Source organism: Nicotiana sylvestris, chromosome 9, assembly GCF_000393655.2.
Source record: "Nicotiana sylvestris chromosome 9, ASM39365v2, whole genome shotgun sequence".
NCBI lineage: Eukaryota > Viridiplantae > Streptophyta > Magnoliopsida > Solanales > Solanaceae > Nicotiana > Nicotiana sylvestris.
Window position 1 is genome coordinate 95012191 of NC_091065.1, and position 7795 is coordinate 95019985.

The window sequence follows — 7795 nt, forward strand, 5'->3', positions numbered from 1 at the left end:
CACGTGTCATCTTTGGTGACTATTGCTCAACATTTTAATAGTAGTATTCATTTTCTGGTATCAGAATGGAGTCAATAGTTGTTTGGGTCTAAGGACATGCTTAGAAGTTTCTTATGTCAAGTAGACCTTGTTCCCTACCAAATGAAGTGATAGATCTTCGTCCACTGACATCCAGAGATGGTTTTCTACCAATCATTGTATAGTACTTGTTACTTAAAAAAGAAAAAGAAGGCGCTGGAAAGATAACTGCAGTTCCTCTGTTGATGTTCTCCCAAGTTCTAGCACTCCCTCTTGTCTCATTTTGCTCGACCTGGCTTGGGTTTCACAATGTTTGTGCAGAAATGTTTGAATAGAAGTAACGGAAAAGGGTTCAAAATACCCCTAAACTATTGAAAAAGATTTTAAAATACCCTTCATCCACCTATTGGGCTAAAAATACCCCTCCATCCACCTTTTTGGTTCACTTATACCCTTTGACCGTTATGTCAATGCTGAATTAAAAATAATTACTTAAAAAATATTTTCGTTTTTTTAAACTAATGCACCAGTAGTCCACTAATTTAGTAAAGTCTTCTTCTTTTTTTTTTTCCAGTTTTTACAAAAAAAAAATATTTAGTTTTCTTAAAGCATTTTTTTTTTATAAAAACTGATTTTTTTTTTGTAAAAACAGAAAAAAATTGTTTTTAACAAAAATATTTTGGTTTTTTAAAAACTGAAAAAATATTTTCGTTTCATTTTTTCAGTTTTTAAAAAAACAAAAATATTTTGTTAAAAAACTAAAATATTTTTTTCAATTTTTTCAATTTTTTTCCAGTTTTTACAAATTTGTTTTTCCAGTTTTTACAAAAAAAGTGTTTTAAAAAAACTGAAAAAAAAATATTTTTCAAAAATGAAAATATTTTGTTGAAAATATTTTTTTTCTGTTTTTACAAAAAAAATGCTTTAAAAAAAACTGAAAAAAATTAATCTTTTGTAAAAACTGAAAAAAAGAAGAAGAAGACTTTACTAAATTAGTGGACTATTGGTGCATTAGTTTAAAAAAACGAAAATATTTTGCAATTTTTTTTGAAAGTAATTATTTTTAATTCAACATTGACCTAACGGTCAAAGAGCATAAGTGAACCAAAAAGATGGATGAAGGGGTATTTTTAACCCAATAGGTGGATGAAGAGTATTTTTAAACCTTTTCCAATAGTTTAGGGGTATTTTGAACCCTTTTAATTGCATCGAGTTCATAAATGAAAATTTAAAATGACAACGTAAATTGTGAATATATAGAAAAGCTGTTTTACATACTCTTTTACTTCGGGGATTTGATGATACTATATAATAGCATTTCAGGGCTTGCTTCCCTGCTTACCAAAAATATCCTAATTTCATTGCCACCATCTTTGACTGAAACTGCTGCATGAGAAGCAGTAGAAATATATCCAAATAAATGCTCTATCATTTTGACCCCAGTTAATTATTCATTTGAAATATGAATCCACACTAAGAGGTACAAGGTGACCCTTGGTCAAATTCACCCCTCCTTCTGGAAGATAGTAATTCTCCTCAACTTCTTTGTAAGTAAAATCAATAAGTGTCCTTTCACCATCGACCACCTCATGCGTCTGTATAGTCCCCGACTCTATCGAGGGGATTAATCAAGCTTGCCCATCAGGCCTCTAAGGCCCCATTCTCGAGCATAGACGAGGATCGAGACGGAGGCTGGTTGGGTTGATTTGTTCGAGTGAAGACCTCGGACTTAATCCCAGCTAAGAATATGTCATTTTCCGAGAAATGGAACATGAAATTTTGCCTTTAAAATTTTGTTTACTGCTTTTCCTTTTTCCTTCCTTCTTATCGATGTTTCGTGGTGCAGTTGTTGCTCGGATGCCGGATGCAGTTCCCCGACTCAAGGAGTGGGTCGAGGGCATTTTATCAGAGAAGCCCTATTGGCCTATTCCGAGCTCGCGTGGCGCGAACTTTCAAAGGGCCGGTGGGAGGCCCGTTCTCATGGTAAGACTCTTTCCTAAAACAGACATCACTTGGGTTTCAGTTCAATCTTACTCATCTCTTTTCCTTTGTAGGCCTTGGGAAGGGTTTTGCAATGAGGCCCCGTCCGGAGATGAAGACGTCCTCCCCCAATCACCTGCTCCGAAGCAGGCTAAAGAGAAGAAAAGAAAAGGGATTCCGAGTTCCCCGAACTCGGAAAAGCAGAAACCGAGATGGCAGATTGGCAATGCTGCAGTTGATAGTTTGGCCCCTTTTAGCTCTGCCAGTTCCAGAAGAGGTTTTTGATGCTGGAGCAATTAATTCATTATACATATATCCACCCTTAGATCTTAGCCCATTGTACTTGCTTAATCTTACTTTGTTAAGAAAAGAACTTTGACCTTAACTACCTCAAAAACTAACTCACGTGATGAAAATTGCTAACGATTATACAAGGGGATAACATCCTATTCTTTTAACCAATTTGGGACGGTTTACAGTTTACACCCTTTTTGTACCTCTATAATTAAAGTGTGGATAGCATAGTATGGAGCCTAACATCGGGTAAAATAAGAATTAGGATGAAAGACTGATACCATGTGTCCATGTCAATAAAAAAGAATGCAAATTGGGCTTAACTTAACCCTCAAACTAGATCATGAGGTGATAGTTGCTTAAGATCATATAACGAAATAACAATCTTAGTGCAACAACCAAAAGGAAAATATACGTAAATTTACATTATGAATGTGTTAGGCATAGAGAAAAATATTTTCTTGAAAATCTTTTTCAATATTTCCATTTTTGATTGACTTAATTAAATATTTAAAAATATTTTTAAGCACAACATTTTCCATTCCTCTAACTTCGTGAGAGAAGTCATTTTCCGAAACTCTTCCATGTCATTTTCAAGTGACGCTTTCCACCCTCCCGCTCCACCCAAACTCACTCCCACTCCTACCCATCGTATTATATTAATGACAAGTATGCTCTTGAAATACCCCTTCGTTCACTTTTACTTGTCCAATATGGACTTTGTACACCCTTTAAAAATAATAAATGAAGTGCATAATTTACCACGATACCCATATTAATTGATACATATTTTTAATGGATTTGAGAAAAATCTTCGAAAAGAGTAATTAATACTGTGGGTATAATAGAAAAAAAGAAATTATTTTCTCTTGATATGCTAAAGTGATAAGTAAAAGTAAATTTTAGAATACTGGACAAGTAAAAGTGAGAGAGAGTACAACAAATGCGTTGTGAGTTATTGAAGAATTCCGTAAACTTTCATCTTTGTTTGGAAATTCACTTTGTAAATTTGAGACTCGTTTAATTACTGCAAACTCTTGAGTCTTGTGAGACACATAAGTCTTAATTCTCTACTTCATATTATTCCATAGAAAATTCAACTACTCGTCTTTCGAGTTAACTGAAGCTTTGTTTCATGTAAAATCATAACAATTCAAGCTAACAAGTACCTTTTCATGAAAAGAACAAGATGATTCTGAAAGGTGTGACTTGTGAGAGTAACGTCCAATGTATAACCAACGTATTGTAAAATTTGCTAATTAAAACACCAGTAGAAGGCACATGGCAACGGATTCTTATATTACGTACGTGTACATGAAAGGCTCCATCCGGATTCTCACACATATATACATTTTATTTTCACTTTTCACCCAATGTTTGGTACTTCCATTTGGCGTCAAACTAATCTGATTTCTTATTGCGTAAAGTCCGTTAAAGATTAAACGCTTTTTATTAAGATTTTATCCATTCTCAACGCTAGATTCCGAGACCATTAATTAAAATTCTATCCATCTCACCACAATGTTGGTGGTAACATATTCATATATTACGTATGCACGAAAGACCCTAGCTATTCGGAAAAGTGTATTTTAAGAGTCCCAATTTGGGAGAGTTGTAGTCAAGGGGCACATGGCTTGCATCGACAAACATTTAAGTTGAGAGCACACGTTCATGTACATAAATGCGACACACCTCTTTTTACAAATCATACTGTAATGATATAATTCCACATTTTTCTCCGCAAATATTTCCTAGAAAATGCGGTAACATAACTTAAACGACGCGTATGGTATCTGAACAGGATCATTCAAAACACCATGTCCCGCTTTGATATTTGTTCCGCTAATGTATATTATGTTATAGAAACTATATAATATCACTAAAACCCATGTGGTTACAAAGGAGTAAAAACCTCCTTTTTTCCCCTTAAAAACAAGGGCAGCACGGTGGCCCCGGTACACGAACACTAAGTATCATACGGTCGAAGGGTCTGAGAACGGGCTGCTGGGAACATGCCCATGTTGTCCAACCAAAGACCCAATGATCTAATTCTACTCTTTTTTGGTTTTTATTTCTATTCGAAATTAGATTCGGTGTTTATTCCTATTTAGAATTAGTTTTGGCTTTAAGTGAAAGCACCATTATGATCTATAAATAGAACAATCTTGGTGAATTGTTCTATCTCATTGGTATAAGTCTTTGAAAGACTTAGCACATAAGAGTGGTTTTTGAGAGAGCTTTCGTCAAGAGAGAGAAGAGAGAAAAAAACGTGTTTGTTTTGTTACAGATTTTTATTCCGACTATCCAACTTCAAATCACGTGTTTCGATTCGTTAACCGTTGGATCAGGCTGGAATTTTGACTAAGTGTTCGTAACAGCTTGGTCTTTGATGTGAATGATGAAGATCGGATTTTGAGGCTCGTAGCATCTGATTTCAAGCCTCGAACTGCAGCTCCAGTTTTGTGACTTCTCCTCCTTCTTCAATTGATTTGTTGTTGCTCTTGTTGCTATTGTTGCTCTGTGTTTGACACTTGTTGTGTAGCTAATTTGAAAAACTTTTGTAACCCTCTTATTATTATAGTGGAACTTTTTGGATCTTTGTGATCTCGTGGTTTTTACCTTTGATTTGAAGGATTTTCTACGTTAAAATTTGGTGTTCTTTATCTTCTTTATTTTCGGGTTTGCCTCTTTCTTGACATAACAATGGTATCAGAGCCTTGGTTATTAATCCAGGTTTTTACGGAATTGAGGTGAATGTGAGCAAGATGGTATGTTTTAATGGGAGCAATTACAGTATTTGGGGAAGCAAGATGAAAGATTTGTTGTTCGTGAAGAAGATGCATCTACCCTTTTTTACCGCTCATAAACCCAAGAGTATATCTGATGAAGATTGAGATTTTGAGCACCGGAAAGTATGTGGATCGAAAATGGGATGAAGATAATGTTCGCAACCATATTGTGAATGAGACACATGCGAGATCGTTGTGGGAAAAATTTGACACTCTTTATGCTTCAAAAATTGGGAACATCAAGTTGTTCTTACTAAAGTAATTGATGACCTATAGATACAAGGAGGGAAGTCCTACCCTTGATCATATAAATAAGTTTCAGGGTGTCCTTGATGAGCTGTCTGGGATTGGAGTTAATTTTAATGATGAGATATAAGGACTTTGGCTTCTCAATACTCGACCAGATTTTTGGGAAACTCTTCGTGTTTCTTTGACAAAATCAACTCATGGAGGTAAGGTAACATTGGAATATGCCAAGAGTGGTGTGTTGAACGAGGAAATAAGGAGAAAATCTCAGGGTTCATCCTCACAAGCAGATTACAGAAGACCGGAGGAGAGATAGAACAAGAGGTTCGAGGAATAGAGGTAAAAGTAGAATTAAGTCACGGTCCAAATATCGTAATATTACATGCAACTACTGTGGTAAGGAAGGACACATAAAAAGGTTTTGCCACAAGTTGAAGTAAGACATTAAAGAAGAAAAGAAATTTGAAAATAACGAGAACAATGTTGCTGCTATTGTTCGAGAGGACCTTCTTTTTGCTTATGATGAAAATGTCATAAATTTGGTATCTTATGAGACGAGCTGGATTGTAGATTTTGGAGCTACTTCACATGTCACACCTAGGAAAGACTTTTTCTCATCTTATACTCCGGTTGACTCCAGAGTATTAAAAATGGGCAATGCTAGTGAAATTAAGGTGTTTGGGGTTGCCATATTTTGTTTGAACTAATAATGATTCAACGTTAGTTCTCCAAGATGTCAAGCATGCTCCAGACTTTCCTTTTAATTTGATCTCCGCGGGAAGATTAGACGATGAGGGTTACCATAATGCCCTCTTTAATGGCTAATGGAAGCTTACCAAGGGCTCGTTAGTAGAGGCTCGAGGAGTCAAGTATTCTCATTTATACGTGACACATGGCTCTATTCTTAATGACTCTATAAATCTGGTGGAAAGTGACACTTTATCAGAATTGTGGCACAAAAGATTGAGTCATATGAGCGAGAGGGGGATTACGTGGTTGGCTAAGAAAAGTTTGCTTTTTGGGGTAAAACAAGCAAAACTGAAAAGGTGTATCTATTGTTTAGCTGGCAAACATAAAATAATTTTCTTTAATAGCCATCCTCCTTCAAGAAAGCCCGATTTATTGGAGGTAGTACACTCGATTCGTATGGTCCTTTTAAAGTAAAGTCAAAAGGTGGTGCACTTTACTTTGTGACCTTCATTGATGATCATTCTCGCAAGCTCTGAGTGTATCCTTTAAAATTCAAAGATCAAACACTCAACATGTTTAAGGAATTTCAGGCTTTAGCCGAGAGACAGACGGGGAAGAAATTATAATGCATTTGCACTGACAATAATGGTGAATATTGTGGTCCCTTTGATAACTGTCACGCCTCGAATTTGGGCCTGGACATAACACGACACCCGGTGCCTGACTACTATGACTGAGCAAACCAACTGGCTGGCTGAATCAACATATGATATCATAACATACTGAATGTAGAAGATAAACTAACACATGTTAATATACTAAAAGTTTGAATGATATAAATTATTGTGCGGAAACATTAACATAAGTCTGAAGTATATTTGTAGCCAATATTTCTTAACCTGAAAAGCCCATGACTTTGTCTAACTGTTATTCTTGTCTATGAAGCCTCTAATGAAGTACTGAAAACACTGAATATCTGAAAATATTGAAGACTGTAAGATAATAATAATGCCTTAAAAGAACTGGGGATCATCAAATAGTTGGTACGAGAATCCTAGCTCTCTGAATAATCAACCTGTAAATCAATACCTGTAGCGTGAGATACAGGCCCTGGGCAAAAGTGTTGTCAGTATACTTGAATTGCACTGGTATGTAAAGCAACTGAAAGAAAGAACTATTAATGCTGAAACTGATAATGAGCTGATAACTGAGAATTAATAATTGATAACTGAAATGGTAACTGTTGAAACTGAAACTAAAATGATAACTAGTAACCTATAACTGAAATGATAACTGATAACTGAAATAATAACTAATAACTGAACTAAACAAAGGAATTAAGGATAGGAATACTCCCTCTCCCGAATGATGAATTAATCTCGTCCAAATCATACCTCAAATCAAGGTTATGAAACGGTCGATTGCAATATTAATACCCAATAAGGAGTCGGGGTCGATTTCTACAGGGAGCTATATGTGGGATTTAGGAGTATAGATTGTAGTGTATGGGTATGAACTATCTCAATATACACTTCAACAAATTGGTGTTGGTTCTATGTCTATTTTAAACTAATATTGCAAGATTAAAAAATAAAAATAAGAAATTGTTTTTGTTGTTTTTCAAGTTTTGTAAAAAGCTTAGGGCTATGACCATCACCTAGGTGTTTGCCTAATGTGATATAAACCTTGATGCTTGTTTTGTTGATCAAGGTGTATTATAGCATCAACACTGAATTACCCACTTAATACCTCTCGGTCAGAGAGTGATTTTGCCCAAT

General features: G+C 35.3%; 1 long non-coding RNA gene across 1 annotated transcript; it reads left to right on the forward strand.

The window, feature by feature from the left end:
* Positions 1–1384: 1384 nt before the first annotated feature.
* LOC104245835 (uncharacterized) lies at positions 1385–2398 on the forward strand. The gene is made up of 3 exons (XR_011402485.1): positions 1385–1565; positions 1865–2001; positions 2073–2398. It is a non-coding gene; the product is annotated as an uncharacterized lncRNA (long non-coding RNA).
* Positions 2399–7795: the final 5397 nt, after the last annotated feature.